This window comes from Balearica regulorum, chromosome 3 (assembly GCF_011004875.1).
Source record: "Balearica regulorum gibbericeps isolate bBalReg1 chromosome 3, bBalReg1.pri, whole genome shotgun sequence".
NCBI classification, from domain to species: domain Eukaryota; kingdom Metazoa; phylum Chordata; class Aves; order Gruiformes; family Gruidae; genus Balearica; species Balearica regulorum.
In genome coordinates, this window is record NC_046186.1 from 100,471,030 (window position 1) to 100,487,374 (window position 16,345).

Sequence of the window (16,345 nt, forward strand, 5' to 3'; positions counted from 1 at the left end):
CTCACCCCGGCGTCGGGGCTCCCCGCACCCCCCGACTTGCCCAAATGCGGTTAAACGACAAGCCCGTAGAATTATTCTACTGGAAATAGCACTAGGATTTGTTATTCCAAACCGGGAAGCTTGATACTCAAATCCTTGAAGATTAGGAGAAGGATCAGGAAAACTGAGAGCATAAATTAAGGCTTTGTGCTTTTGATGGGAGACCAGTTCCTAAATTGCAGAAGTACAGAGAAGGCAGCCTGGCCATAGCCGCCCCCCCCCCCCCCCCCCCCCCGTTTTCTTGAAATGTTCTCCAAAGCTAATAAACTAGTTTACTTCATTCAGAAGAGTTTTGCGTAGCTAAACTTGTTACGGCAGAGTAACAGGGGTTGAGTTTATAGAAAGCTGCTCGATAATGATTCTTTGTTCAACTTTGAATTACACATTTGCTTCTGAGAGCCGTAGCCCAAACCTGCTATTGGTGGTAAACCCAAAACGTGGTTCAGGTAAATCACGTTACACCGAGACGATTCAATACAGATTTGTTTGTATTGATTAGTTGAACAAGTTGAGACAAACCTAGAAAGGCTGTGTTAAATTCCATTGCTTATTTTCAAAGGTCATTTTGGAAATCACAAGTAACATGGGCTATTCTGGGTTTCAGACTAGACACAAAAAACAAACAGAGGCAAGGCACATGTTGAGTTGTGGTTTTAATTCTATTTTCAACATAGTTTATATGAATTAGAACTCCAGCAAGCAAACAAGCCAACCATTGAATCCAAAACTCAGCATACGTTTTGCATAGCTCAGCATGGAGAAGTTACAATATCTGAATGGTATTTTTCACTTAAGTAAAAATAAAATGAGAAAATCACTAGCTGGCTGGGGAAAAAAAAAAGAAGAAGAACCTTTCTCTTGACATTTTAAACAACTGAGACCTTTGCGTATAATAGAAAGGAGTTTAACAGCCAATGGGTGATATCATACTTTCTCACTCTTGCTCTAATCTACACTGTAAATCAAAACAATCTCATAAAAGGTTAAATTATTAAGAACAGTGGCCCAATGGAAGTGTCATGCAACCAGGAAACCAGGATGACCATAAAAAGAAAATGAGGCTGCTGGTAACCATTATAATGTAAGGCTGAATCACAAACGTTAACACCAAAGACCTTTTTCTGTTCCAGTTATAACCCTTGAGAGTTTTGTCTGCTCCCCCCCCCCGCCCCGAAGGCAGAAGTAGGCCCTATATCCACCCCCATTGCAGTTTCTCTCTTCCCAGCTAAGGTTTCTTACAGTAACTTGTCTGTCATTGTCCATGAGCTTAAACAGAGCGCTGCATAAGCCATATGCATCATATATCTGTCCCCAAGATGCAAAATCCTTCCCTGCAAGGGAACATTTTGGTGCAATCTAATGCAAATTCTGAGCTCGAGTGAGGCAGGACTGATGAGGTATTTCACCAAAACATTTCTGCAGAATTAAAAAAAAAAAAGAAGAAGAAGAAAACCCCCCATAATTTAAGACTACCAGTGGCAAAGATCAGTGACCACAGGAGCAAGTTCCTACAAGGCTGGCTGTATTAGGGAATTAACTTCCAAATGAACCCAAAGCGCAGGAGCCTCCCTGTAGCCGGAGGCAGCCCCGGCAGGAGACCTCCCCGGTGAGAGCGCGCCCGTACCGCAGCCACTTTCCTCCTCCGACGCCCCGGGGCCGGGGGAGGCCCGACCGCAGCCCCCCTCCGCCCCCCGACACGGCTACCCCGGCCCCGCATGAAACTCCCACGGCGGCGGGGGTGAGGGGGCAGCCCCCGCCTGCCCACTCGCAGCATCGGCGCCAGGGAAGATCCCCCCCCCGCCCCGAGCCCCCGGGCAGCGGAGAGACACCCCCATCCCCGTCCCTCACCCCTCGGCGGCGGGACCCCCTCCCCTCAGCCCCCGGGCTGGCGCGGTGTCGGCCCGCGGCGCCGCTGTCACCCCCCGGCGCCGCCGCCCGGGCGGGAGCGGGAGCCGGCCCCGGCCCCACCGCCCTGCGGCATGCGGCGGCGCCGGGAGCCCGCGGCATCCCCTCGCCCGCCTCCCGCCGATCCCCGGCCCCGGCCGCGCCGCGCCGGCGGGAGCCGCTGACAGGTCGCCGGCGGTGGCCCCCGGCACCTGCGCTGCGCTCGCCGCCCTGAGAGGAGGGGCTGCCGGCCAGACCGCGGCGGAGCGGGAGGCGGCGGCGGCGGCGCACGGCCGGCGGCGGGCCCCCAGGGGCGGCGGGCGCCCCTCGCCCTCGCCCCGCCGCGGGGCCGGGCGGCCGTGGCCGCGGCGCCGCCGACACCTTACTTCCTGCTTCGCTACCCAGGGCCAGACCCATCGCGGCGGAGGGATCCCGCCGCCTCCCGCAGCCTCCTCCCCCTTCTGCTTCTGCTTCCCCCCCCCCCCCCCCGTTCCTTCTCCCCCTCTCCCCTCTCTCTTCTGCAAGAAAATAATTTGACAGCGATTTGCTGACACCAGGAATTTTTTTTCTTTTTTTTTTTTTTTTTTTTTTTTGCATAACGGACTCAGCAAAGGCAGCGCGGCGGACGGGGGAGGCCGTGCCGGAGGTAAGTGCCGGTGGCCGGAGCCTCCCCCGGCGCGGGGCGGGGGGGGGGGGGGTGCGGCGGGCCCCCGCCCCGCTCCGCTCCATGTGCCGCCGCCGGGGTGGGTGCCTGGCAGCGGGGCCGGGGCCGGGCCGGGGGGAGTATGTTTCCTGGCGGAGCGATATTTGTTTACAGGATGAGCGCCGTACTGTAAGTGAAGTAGGACCGAGGCAGCTCTGTAATAAATTAATATCGCAATTGCTCCCTCCTCGCCGACACCGACACAAGCCCCGCGCCCGGCCCCGCCGCTCCCCGCGCCCGGCCCCCGCGCCTGCACTTGTTGCAGACTTCACGCCAGGTAGGCGAATGCTTCGCAAGTTTCATTTTTGCACGAGCTGGGGCTGCGCTGGAAGAAGAAGGAAAAAAAAAAAAAGGAGGAAAAAAAAAAAAAAAGTTTGCAGTTTGCAGTTCACTTTCGGTCTGCAGCGGCGAGTAGGCGAGGCCCTGCCTGCTGCCTCCTCCTCCTCACCGATCGCCGCTCCCCGCCGGCCGGCCGCGGGCAGGGAAGGGAGGGCGGGCGGGGGGGGGCCCGGAGCGGCGGGAGCGGGCTGGGGGCGGGCGCGGCAGCGGGGCGCTGCCCCGTACCTGCCCGGCCCGGGCCGGGAGGGAGGGGTGGGCGCAGGGGGCGGCGGGCCGGTCCCGGGGCGCCCCGCCGCGGCGCCGCTGCCTGGTCCCGGGCGCCGCGCCGTGCTGCGCCGCGCCGTGCCGCGCCGTGCCGTGCCGGCGTGGGGAGGGGAGGCGGGGAAGGCCGGCTCGGCGGGATTTGCCGCGGAAGTTGTCCGAGCGGCGGTCCCGCGGCACCCGTCACGGCCCCTGACACGAGTGGCCGGCCCACGCGCGAACCCCCCTCCTCCGCGTGGCGCGGCTGCCGGCAGCGCCCTCGGCACGGTCTCGGTATCAGTCGGTGTTAGCAACGGGGCGGTCCGGGGCTGGGCTGTGGAGCCCTTCCCTGCGGCCGGGTGGCACCGCTGGGTGCGAACTTGTTGGGGAGAAACGTGAATTTCTCCTCCTTTTCCACGGGAGAGGAATGTACGGCGGGTTGGGCGCTGGCGGGGCGCTGAAGTGCTTCAGTTTTCTGGCCCGTCAAAATACGGGGGTGTGTGTGGGGGGGATGTTAACGAACAAAAACTCTTCGCCAGATGTTTAAATACCAGCGAGGTGATTTGCAAGTAAAATTAATTGGCAGTTAACCAGTTAATAAGTGGATAATGCCTACTCATCCTTTTGCTGACTTTACAGAGCGGTTTTCGCCTCTGCCAGTCAACTGGCCAGGCTGCACTGTTCGAGATGCAAACTGAGCAGGGTTGATACCTTTGCCCAGTCAAATCTGACCTGTACTTGCTGTCCCAGTGCACCAGCACTGGTTGTGATTCCGGTGGTTATGGGTGAGGTTCCGAGATTTTTTACAGACTAATATGATAGCAGCAAAATAAATATGATGACCCATAACTAAACTATTTATGGAAAACGTTGCAAAGTGCTTAACTGCATGATTAATGTTTTAAGCAGGTAATCACTGGGGGTGAAGTTTTATGTCTTTGACAGCTATAATTTTACTCTGAGTATCTAATGGGAAGAGGGGAGGGTTCAGCTGGCAAGCTTGGGCCTGGCCTGCCGTGCTGTGCAGCGGGGCCACCCCGCTGCCTGTACCCATCCTGCCTGGGGCACCGGCCCCCCGAACCACCCCGCTGCCTGTACCCGTCCTGCCTGGGGCACCGGCCCCCCGAACCATCCCACTGCCTGTACCCGTCCTGCCTGGGGCACCGGACCCCTGAACCGCCCCGCTGCCTGTACCCGTCCTGCCTGGGGCACCGGTCCCCCGAACCACCCCGCTGCCTGTACCTGTCCTGCCTGGGGCACCGGCCCCCCGAACCACCCCACTGCCTGTACCTGTCCTGCCTGGGGCACCGGCCCCCAGAGCTGCTCCCGGGACCTGCCCCCTGCCCTCACTCAGGGTACAGCGTCACGATGAAGTGACCAGTCCTTGTAATGACGTCGGTGTATGCATGAACTGTTCCTGCATGCGGTATATGCAGCTGTTTGCCATGATCGCTTATCTACCTCATGGTCTTATTTGGATGTTAAATTGGATCAGAATGGAGCCATTTCTTTAATAAGATGCATCTATCTAGAAATAACCCATTTCACTTTGTTACCCATTGAAGCGATGGGGCGTGATGTGCCCTACGTACCTTTTTTTCCTAAGGCATGTCCAAGGCACATATTTGACAACAAAAATGCTGCTTCATCAATGCTCCATGCGTGCACATGTGGCATGGAAGTTAAGCTATGCAGCTTTGCTTAAAACAAATAAATATATTTGTTTAGAATTTAGATAAGTGATTTTTCATATGAAGAAAATGTGTTATAGGCATTTTTCCTCTATAACAAAGTGTGATATACTTTGGAAAAATTTAAGGCTTGAATATACCCTACTCAAAAGTTTAGGCACAAATAAACGCTCTTACGATGTGTTCCACTACCGTTGAGAAGCAGCTTGTGTTTCTGAAGTTGGGAGGCTCCAACAAGGAACTAAGCAGCGTTGTCGGCACAGTAGTCAAACCAGGGTATCTTGAAAAGCCAAGAAAGCTCGAATACAAGTAATGCACTTCACTGTGGAAGTTGGCCTGAGTGGAGAATCGTCCTGTTGGTAAAATGCTAAGGCCAGAGCTTAATCACGCTGCTATCAAAGTACGTCCTGCCGTTGGCATCCCTCCCTGGGATGGAGGAGAGGGATGAGGCCAGGGGTAGCTGGGTAGGCGTCTTGTCTCCAGTGTTTACATCACTCCCGCATGGGCCAGCGTTAGCGTAAATAAACCACAGCGTGACTAACCTCTCTACCTAGCATTGACTCATGCTGTATTTGGATAGACTGAAAAAGTCTCCATGTCTTAGCCCTTTAGTTTTCTCGACCTTTTATGTTACTGGTGGTGACCTGTCTCTGAGAATACTCCAGTATGCGTTTAAGACCATAAAGTGAGTCCTTGTTTCGGGTTTGTTTCGCTTTTGGGTAGCGCTCAGCTAGCCTAGGTAGGAAAAAAGGAATTCCTAGATTTTAAACTCAAAACTCTCTTCTGGCAATTTTAATTCTTGCAGTGATCTGGTGAGGCTTGCCATTATGAATGCTTGTAGCTTGGCATCTGGCAGGGAGTATGAGAAAAGCGTAAGAGGAGCAGTCCTGTAATGTACCGTAAGTTTCCTAAAGCGGAAAGATAATATTTTGCTGTGAATATTTTTGTCTTATTTTATTTTTGTATTTGTTCTAATCAAGTGGGGAATATGTTGTTTAAAATCTCACTGGGCAAAGTGTTTGCCCTCTCTTCCTTTCCCAATACTGTAATGGGACAGTAGTAAACTAAAGAAGAAGGGCCCTGGGATCTGTAACGTCATCGTGAGATTCTGGTGCTGGAAGGCTGTGTCTCCTTGTGATGTGTCACAATAACTTGTAAGAGAAGGCAGTTTCATTTCAGCTTCCTTAGAAATATGTGTTGTGGTTTGTTTTTTTTTTTTTTAAAAGCAAGCAATGTTTGATAGATACAAAATAATTGTTGATATGGAAACAATTTGTTTCCTCCCCTTGCGTTTTGTTTGTTTTGGGTTTTTTTTGGAGGGGGCTGCATAGCTTCCAATGAAAAATTCTGATCAGAATTACGTTTTTTCTGTCCCTAAAATTAACGGGTCCTTTTGCCTGTTCTCCACCTGTAAGATGTAGGTAGAAGCACCTCTTATGAGGTATGAATTCTGCCTGGCGCGGCTGCCATGCACTTGTTTTTTTTTACGTAAGGTGAGCAGCACAAGTGGTCGCATTGCGTTCCATGGCACTGCCTAGAGGAGTAGAGTTACTGCGCCGGTGAGTATTTGTAGGGCAGGGGGTGAGGGGGCTGAACTTGAAACTAAAAATAATGAAGGTGGCAAATTCCATACATTTTGCTGCATATGAAATTATAAAACCTCTTCTTAACTTGTCCAGCTCTGAGGAACCTATTATTGTAATCAATTGCAGGGCTGTGAGGGGAAATCAGGCCTTCTAAGATAAAGACAAAAATAGCACATTCAAATATATCTTAAGAAAGGCGGCTCTTCCTTCAAAGAGTAGGTCTGAGTGTGGTTCAAAGAAAGGTAGCAACAATTTTATCAGTTTTGGTTTGTTCTTTAACTCTTTGCTTGAAACGAAACAGATTTAAGACATCCATTGAATTTGCTTGTGAGCGGCACGCAATAATGTGCCAAGTTGCCTTGCAGAGCCTGGGGGAGTATTTCCCCTTGGGTTTGGAGATGCCCCGGACAGGGTCTTGCACCATCATCTCCCTGCTGCTGCCATTGCACGTGTGTCTTTAGGTAGCGCGCGGTCCAGCCCACCTGCGAGGATGAAGTAGGTAACGTGGGCGGTCAGCAAGTTGTATCGATGCTGGTTCTTGTTGGATATTGGTTTCTGTGGGCAGAAGGAAGAGTATTTTTGACAGTGGTTTATTTTCTCTCTTTCTGGCTTGGCTGTGTCGCTCTGTGGCGGTGGGGGTGCGGGCTCACCTGGCTCTGCTCGAAACAGCAGCAGAAAGAAAAAAGACGTTGATTTGTGTGGGGAAAAACTGGAAAATGTGCTCAGGTTACAACCTGCTGCCGCAGAAACTACAAGGCAAATACATCATTTACGTTACTTTCTTCTTGAGAGGATAATGGTGTGGGGAGCCCAGGGCATGCTTTTAATGTATAACCTATTACCCTATAATAGGGTTTTTTTAAAAAAGTTTAAACTCTCCATATTACAGTGGGGATGTTGCAGCGTTTTGGAGGAGCTGTGTAGCGTTGGGTATATTTTGAGGTTCTGAGTGAAATGAGTCTTGTGGTTTCAGCTTACTCTGTAACAAAGAGTAACGTGTCTCACACAAATAGCCCACCTAAGTTTTCATAGTTGACTGATGATTTATTCTGGAAAGACCCAAGATGCTGATATGATGCAGACTCAAAAGGTAGTTCATTTTTTAATTTTTTTTTTTTTTAATTTTCTTTTTTGGTTTGTCTCTCTCCTAGTTTACAGTTCAAATCGATCAGCTTCCCATCTGCGGGTCAGCTGGGCTGGTGTGTGGGTCATTTTCCAGGCCGGTGGCCACAACGCTGAGTTTCCCTACCCCACCAGTTGTGCCTTTCTAAAGCAGCCGTCCGGGGCCTTATCACAAATTTTCTCCTGTCTTTTTAGTTCAGCAAGAAAATGGTTGCTGGCTTTCCCCTCCCTCCCCTCATCAACTGCTCATGGTAAGATTTTTGATAGAGCCTGCATTGTGATATGTCCTTGAAGTGCAGTGCTGCAAGGTTTTGTTTTGCTTTGTCTTTTTCTTTTTTGCTCTTCGTGTTTAGACTTCATTGCATCTATAGCAAAGCAAAATTGCTGTAGATGGTCTTTTTTGATTTTTTTTTTTCCATTTGTCAAAAATCTCATGTTCAGTAATGAGGAAACGGTCAGACTCGGGTATTAAACCTCCAGCTAACCCTGGAATGTGAAGACTGCAAAGATATGGATTGGGGAAGGATTGCCCCAGCAAACCAGGTATAAGTTAAGTGTTAAATTATCAGCAGCTCTTTTTTAAAAGGTCCCTGACGGTGAGAGGTTTTTGTTCACAGTGTCTGGCTAGAACAAGGCTTACCAGGGCTCTTAAAGGACAGGGTCAGTTTGAGGTGCAGAATTTATATCAGGTACTTTCTCTTTAAGTGAGTATCAAATCCTAAATAACTTCAGCATGAGACTGTGGGAAAAAAAAAAAGTACTCAACCCTTTGAAGCAAGTGGCTATTAAGTTTAAAATTTGAAAATGGCTGAAGTTCTCTGTCTTTAAAAAAAAAAAAAGTCATTTGACTCTTAGTTGGTCATAGAAGATGCTGTGCAGACCCATTTTTGTCTTTGTTCTCCACTTCCCCCCCCATTTTCATTGATGGGGAAGTTTCATTTCCTTTATTTATATATTTTTAGTGTATGTGTGTTTTGGGGGGTGTGGGGGAGGATAAGAGGGAAGTCTGTGTTCTAGTTTTTATATTTAAAAGAAAAAAAAAAGTAGCTAATGCTGATGTGTTTAGAAATGACCTTAAATACATTCTCCCCTTTAAACCAAAAATTCTGCTGGTAAAATAGTGCATATTAGGGGACTGAGGGGTTTTGCAACACTTTTCTGTGGGTAAGAGTCCCGTCTGAGTTCCAATTGTACTAGCAGAAAAGTGTTTTTCCCAGTATTGTCATGTTTCACATGCCAAATCAGAACTAGAAATGCCTTTTCCTGGAAGGATCTCTATTTACACTTGGATGGTTATGCCAATTACAGTTATATTAGTAAGGCTTTTTTCTTTTTCTTTTTTTTTTCCCCCTCTTCTCTTTAATGTTACACTTGACCTAAATAGTAACTTCTTTCATTTTCTTAACAGAACACACACTACAATCCTGGCATGTGGGTTTGGACCGGTCAGTGGGGTACACCCCGCTGTCCTATGGCACAAATGCATATGGGCACTCTTGCGAGAGTACGATCTTTAGTGAAAGGAATGCTCTTAGAGCTTTGCATAAGTCGAAATAGCCCTCTGCTCTGCATGCAGAATTGAATACAATTTATTGGTGAGCAGGAAATATGTTCTGAAGTATGTTATTCGTATGTCGTGGTATTTTTTTCTCAAGAGATCCCCCATGTACTTGAATTTTGCATACTGTTTTTAAATCCTGCAGATTAGGAAATACCTCCTTATAAATCTGTGAAAGTTTGGAGGCATAAAAAAAGATTCTGTTAACACTCATTTTGATCAGAGACTAAAGATTATTTACTCCTTTGGCCAGTGTAGCGATGCATAAAGAAGGAGCAGGTAGATGGGGGCTTCTGTGGCAAGGGTCTGTAGCTGCTGGGTGTTGGGGTGGGATGGGGGCTGGCAGGGCTGCCGTGGGCTTGTGCCGCCGGTGCTTCCTCTCTGCTGCTACCCCGCTCTCTCTTTCTGCTGCTGGAGAAGATGTCCTGGTGGAAGATCCTGTTTGTACCAGAAAAAAAACCCCAAACAACTGATTAGTAAATAGTGTCATTGTTATTTCAGGAGGAAATTTGCTGGTTATTTGCTCTTTTTATGACGTTAAGATTTGCATTGTTAGCAACTGTAGCAGTTATTAAATAAAAAATGGACGCTGCCCAGTCTTTCAATGGTTGAAATCTGCCACAAGCATGAATACTTAGAAGACCCTGCATAGCTAAACCGAGCTTTCTTTTCCCCAAAATGTAGGCTGCCAAAGCCCTGAAATATTTAGGATATTGACTTAGAGTTCCTTAAATATCTTCCCAATTGCTTCATTTTGTCCTGCCTCTTATGTTTTGTTTCAACCTGGGGCATGAAAGCTGGGCTTACCTTGCAGAGCGGGGGTCTCCTTTGAGTTGGCAACACGTTCCTTTGAGCGCCGCGCGTTGCAGCCTCTGTGGAGGCTGAAAGCATCGCCTTTGCGATGGCTCCTAGGGCGCAGTGAGAGTTCAAGTGACCGTGAGCTCTGTGGCCATTACCAGAGCTGCGTGCGCTGAGCGCAGGAGGCTTTGGTCACCTGAACCGCAAGTTTATGTCACGTGTAGCTCAGCGTTGAGCGCAGTTTTGTTGCTGCTTGTGCTCCTGATGTATTGAGGGGAAATGGGTGGAAACGGTTCAGATGCTAACTTGCTGGCTCGCTTTTTGGGGTTTTTTTGGTTACTTTTTGAAAGGTTATATTCACTGTTTCAAAGGAACCCCTATGTATTTTGATAAAAGAAATGGTTAATGTTAAGCTACATTGCATGGGGCAGCTTTGCAGGAGCGTTGATACTTCCAGCTGTCTCTTTGGCCTGCCATGCAGTTTGAATTCAAGCGAAGGTCTCCCACGTGGTTATTTGCCTGTGTCTTCCTATCTCGATTTTGTATCTGCAATTCCAGTACATGCTTCCAGAATTATTTTTGTTCATTTCCAATCATTCTTCAAAGACAACTGGCAAAAACCAACAGGCTGGTTGTGATTTTACAGTAGTAGAAGGTAGACAACTTTGATCTTGTTAAATGAATTTTCTTCATGTGTGGGCTGGGTGTGTAGCGTGTTGATTTAGTTTTTATTGATCAGTGTAAAAACGTGAATTCAGCATCACAGCAATGATAATAAACAAGTACTTGCAGTGATATTCTAATGAGTTCCTGGCAAAAATAGGGCAGAAAACCATCTCAGAGATTGACGCGCTTTAGCGGTGAGATGCTGAACCAGGATACTTTATATAAAAGGATTGAGTAAAGCTGTTTGAAGTTCTGACTTTTTTTTTTTGGCAACACAGTTGCTGCGAGCAGTAGCACGCCAAGCAGGGCAGGATGCGATGTTCTCTGTTGGCATTTGAGTGTCAGAAATGGCACATTCTTACCTCTGTCCGGAAGGACTTTCACCCTCCTGATCACACCAAGATAAGACAGATTGTAAGAACCAGGTAGCTGGTTTGTTAGAGGTTGTCTCTGAACACAGGCGGTGAAGCGCTAATTACGCTGCAGTCCTCACCTGCAGGAACGCCCTGCCACCCATCCCCATGTGTTTCTATAAGCCCGCATGGCAGAGCATCAGGGACAGAGCCGGGGGGAGTGGAGGGAGGTTTCTAAATTAGCAGACAATTTATGTCTGGAAAAGTGAGATTCATATTCAGAACTACGCTAAACCCGTATTTCTGAGTATGGTAGGGATGTATCTCCTTTTAAGGTGGCAATAATTCCTCTTAGCCAAAATGTTTGCAGAAGTGCGGGCAGGCAGCTTCTCCCTCTTTTTTTCCATTGATGCTGTGTGTTTCCAAGACTGGAAGAGGTTTCTCAGTGGTGGTGATGAACAGTAATTCTCTATATTTTTTCGTCAGATAAGCTTGTTTTATGCTGTCAGAGTTCAGTAAATTGGTATCTGAGCTGCATGGATCATGATGAAAAAGTATTGCTGCTGCCTGCATGCGTTTGATAAAAGTAGAAAATGAGAAGCAAAATTTTTCTGAAGTGAGGAAAAGTGGGGTTTTTGGAACTATGAAATTTGAAAGAGCTGGTTCATAATGAACTTTAATACTTTTCTAAAGTTGCTGCTATTATAATGAAAAAGCATGAATAAGAGAATATGCCTTGCAGGTAAAATGAAAAAAGGCTTCACCATTTATATACTTGAAAACCAAAGTTGCATTGCAGAGGATGAATTTTACCCTTCATTTTGCTTGTAGTAAAAAATTAGTCTTTGAAGTTAAAAACAGCTTTAGATTTAAAGAAATAATATGCCTGAAAAGGGAGGTGCGCAGAAAAAAGACATTGGGTTAAGTGCTGTTTTGTTAATGAAAAGAACGTAAGTTAAGCCAAATGTGGCTGCCTGCATAGTAAGGCACTGCTTAACATGAGCGGGAATGGTAAAATAAGGTCCTAGCACACTTTTATTTCAACGATTTCCAACTTTCAGAAGAAATTTTAGTCTGGATGTCGAATGCGCATATATAAACAATAGACTAATACCGCAGAATTACGATAATTTATGAAAGGAGCGTTACTTTCATGCTGGAAGTCTGTCAGCATACGATCCCTCGGCTAACTACTTGATCGTTAGTTAAAGTAGGGGTTCATTAAAATAACATGGGCTCATCTGGCTTTAAAGACTAGCTTTCAGCCAGTAGGCAATGATCCAAAGCTAATAAGGTTGCAGCGCAGACGTTGTGGCAATGGCACTTAGATTACTACGTAAAGCTGGTTGATGGAAAGGCTTCCGTTGGATTAAGTGTGCTCAGTATTGGGCCAAATTTTTCAATTTTTAGTCATTTGTAGCAATGCCTGCTCGTATTGTAGTCAGTTGAACTACCTGTGTGACAGAAGACGGTGCAAGGTTGGGTCTGTATACGAACGTAGCTCTTTGCTGTAATCATTTTACTCTAATAATTGTATTCTTCTAGTTGAAGAATCATAATTACAAAGTGGATGGTAGGATTCAATTATGTAAAGAAAACCCTTACATTTAAGCCCTGTGCTATCCTTAGCATAAACAGCTTTTTTTTTCTTTTTCCCCCCAGGTAGAACTCTTACTTTCAGGGTATTTCTGGAAAATCCATACTGCTAATTATGTAAATTGCAAGAAACGAAAAAAAGAGAACAAAAGAGTGGGGCATCTTATTTTAGGCTTCAGCAAATGCAAAGTCATATGTGGCCATTCCAGCTATCTATAGTATGTGCCTGTGTGCTGCTGCTGCTGCTTTTGTTACCAGTAAACCAGATCCCTTAAACTGGGCATTTCTCGCAGGCTTTGTACTATCAGATTGCCAAATGTTGGAGCTGGGAAGTTTTTTCCAGTAGCAGGGTGGGTTTATGCCCCCTAGAGAGTCCCTTCCTGCAGGACTCCCATCCTTGCACACACAGAAGTTTCTTGCTGAAAGAAAAATGCGACGCCTTTTTTTTTTTTTTTTTTGAGGTCTCTTTGTTTCTATGCTGGTGTGTTGGCAAGTGCGTGTTTTTTAGGTCAATCCTGTATAAGCAGTAAGTTTTTTGTACCTGCACCTATTACCTATTAAGGCAATGAGAAGGTCTCCTTGAATGAAGGGAAGGCAGATTTCAGATCTGCCTGCAGATCAGAGAGGAGGAGAATGGAAGAAGCGGTGTTCGAGTGAATGAACGAACTTTCAAGCTGACTCAGTGATACGTGTACAGTATACGCTGTAAAGATTAGTCACCACTTACTGTAAATCTTTCTTTATGGTGCTCAGTGGGCATGTGCCTGTATCAAGCTGCAGTTAGTGAGCTTTCTGGACTGGGAATGCAGGTAAATGTTATTTCCCCAGTATTTTCCTAGTGAACAACAACAGCAAAACCCAGTGAAACCTGAACACTTGTAAATTACTGAGCTGAAGGCAAAAGAAATCTTTTAGTTATCTCATGGTGCTGCTATCTTAATCTGTGAAACTAGTAGGAAAGTGAATAAATTATGTAACAACTTTTTTTTATTTATTATTATTTAGAAACCTGTGCTTACATGTTATTAGTGCTGTTCTGCCCTGTCCTGTGCAGGTTGGTTTGATTTTTTTTTTTTAAATATTTTTTTTTTCATTAGGTAGATTTCAAGCTGCATTTGTGTAAAACACCAATTTACATGATGGTAACAGAATAACAATTACAGGGAAGGATATTCATCTGTTGAAAACACTATTTTCATTTGCCAAGCAGAAACTTCAGGAAAATTACCCTCCAGGTTGAATTTTCTCATAAATGTTCTCAACTTCTAAAATTATTTACTGGCATAATAGGTATGCATAGCACTTAAGGGCAAAGTTTGTATTGAGGGGTTACTTTTGGGGGGAAAAGTGGGAGTTTTCTATTTTAAAAAAAAGCTTAATATTTAAAAAAAATGTAAAATTATTCTGCAGCCTTTTCTGAGTTACCCAAATTCAGTAAGTTGGGGTTTTTTGTACTTTTGGACTTTTCTTTCAGTGTTTTCTTCTCTGTTTATTTTGTTGTTAATTTAGCTGGGCATCTTTTATAATTCTTAGATGCTCTTTCTCTCTGCTTTTCACCTGTTTTCCTTGGCTTGTTCAATCTGTCCTTAGAGAATTGTTAACGTCAACCATAAAGGTACCAAAAATCCTTTAGAGTTGTTACAGCAAGCTTTTTTTTTTTCCTTTGTATGCTTTGTTTAAAATCACTTCCTCCAAAATAAAATTTAAAAAAAAAAAAAAAAAACAACACCAAAACCAAAACCCCAAACATCTTGTTGAAGAGTGAGAACCAGAGTCTCCTGGCACTGCTGGGTGGGACGGCGCTGAGGCTGCGTGCCTGTACAAGTGGTTTGGCTTGCTGCTCTCCCAGTGATCTGATCCTCTTGTAGGCTTCGAGTCCTCTGAAGCGCAGGAATGAAGGCTGAAGGAGTTATTAAGTTTTTGGGTTATCTCGCACTGTTTATTTGAAATGGAGGCCAAGCAATTTACATATCTCTGTATCTTGGATCTGGAAGAAAAAAAAAAAAAAAGACTTTTGTATTTTTTTTCACTAGCCTTTGTGTGGAAATGACATCACAACTTATGTCAGCCATGCTAAATTCAGAGGTTTTTCTCCTCCCCGTTGGGTTATTAACTGAGTATTAGCCCTGTGCTGTGAGTCTACCTTTACTGACTGTGCCACGTTGGTAACTTCATCATAGATGCTCTGAATTTTGTTTGATGAAGAGAAATAAAGACCCAGTCTAAAGCCTTTCGAAATCAATGGGAACATAACTTATTTCACTGCCGTGCGTGTGACCGGGCTGGGTGACCCCCTAAGGCCGTGTTGTTCCTGGGATCACCGATGCAGCATAAGCAAGCAAGGTGCGTTGCCTTTTTGCAGGTCTGGTGACCAGGTCTGGACTTTGCTGGGGCATGTCGTCGCACAGGCACGTCCCCTCAGCCCCGCCGGTTAAAACCTCCTGCCCTTGTGAGGTTGAGCAGGTTTTTGAACTTGGGCTCTTAGGTTGTGCCTGCATGTCCCATGTGCAAAGGTGAGCTCCGTGGCAGGGAACAGAGTGCGCCACGTCTCTAACCAGAAACATGGAGGTTCCGGGGTGCCCTTCTGGGGTTGATGCTGGGGCTGAAGCTGCAGCAGAATGTGAAGTGTGGAGGCACGGGGCTTTCCTGTGAGAGCCTGAGGAGCTGGGAGGGGGAAAGAGAAGTCAAATTAAAGTTGGCATTTTGAAAAGTTGATTGCTGCCTTTTTTAATCATAAAGCATTTTTTAAAGTAAGTCACTTCCCAGAGGAAAAATAAATACATTAAGAAGAGAAAAGGGGGAAACGCAGTGTTGAATTTATGCGTTCGAATGTAGCAGGCTTGGTACTGTTATGGTGGTGGTACCAAATGTGCACAGAGACAGAGCAAAAGGATAACGATCGTCCTGACTCTCCTCTTCTTAAATTTACCACCACAATGTCCTACATGCAGAACGTTTTTAGTTATCTTTTTACTATTTTGGGAGGTCTGAGGGAGTGGGAAAGGGACTGATCCCAATTACGTTAAAAAAAAATTTAAAAATACAGCAAAACAAACCCACCCGTCGCCGCAATGTGGAGAGATTTCCCTTTTCATCCTGCATCTCGTCAGCCGCGCCGTGCCCTGGGAGGAAGGCGAGGAGGCCTCCGGGCGCCTTCGGAGGGAAGGCTTGTAGGAACAGCTTTGGATCGGGCTCCTGGCACATGAAAGCTGTGGATATCCATTCACACACTTTGTATTTCCCCCCCCCACCCTTAATGTCCCTTCTGGCTCAGCTCTTCTTCTGTAGCAGTCGAGGAGAAGGGGATGGAGGGGGAAGTGCTGAGGGATGTCCCGGGAGGGTGCGTGTTGGTGTTACTCTGTGTGCGTGTGTTGAACGGTAGGTGCTCGTGCACGCCGCGGAGCCCCTTGGAAAACTCTGGTGAAACTACTTGTCCCTTCTAGAGCTTGCGAGGAGCACTTCATCGCTGTAGTTATTTGTATAGCCATATGCTATTCTTTTTTCTTACATATGTTCTCTGATAATTGTCAGTAGCAGGTGCCTGCGAGCCGAGGCGGAGTGGTATTTAGAAACCAGACTCTTTATGGGGATAAAGAATTGTGTAAGTTTAGTGCCAGCAAAAAGGCCAGGTTGAAACCATTGGTCTCCGAAGGTCGTGTTCCTCGCAGGGCAACAGCATGGCTGGTAGCAGTGCTGGTCCTTCAGCTCCACAGCTCAACTGCAGAGGTGTGATCTTCGAGGAGTCAGTAGATCTGGGTCTGTATATCTGG

The 16,345-nt window shown here is 46.7% G+C and overlaps 1 protein-coding gene across 3 annotated transcripts in view; it reads left to right on the forward strand.

The window, feature by feature from the left end:
* The first annotated feature begins 2,191 nt into the window (after positions 1–2,191).
* Positions 2,192–16,345, forward strand: part of TRERF1 (transcriptional regulating factor 1) — a 103,273-nt gene continuing 89,119 nt past the window's right edge. The window contains exon 1 of one of the 3 annotated variants that reach the window (XM_075749169.1): positions 2,192–2,569. The gene's annotated coding sequence lies outside the window, so the exon portion shown is untranslated. Of the gene's footprint in view, positions 2,570–2,625; positions 2,904–16,345 lie in introns of those variants that run through there. The other 2 variants (XM_075749170.1, XM_075749168.1) reach the window with 2 other exon arrangements.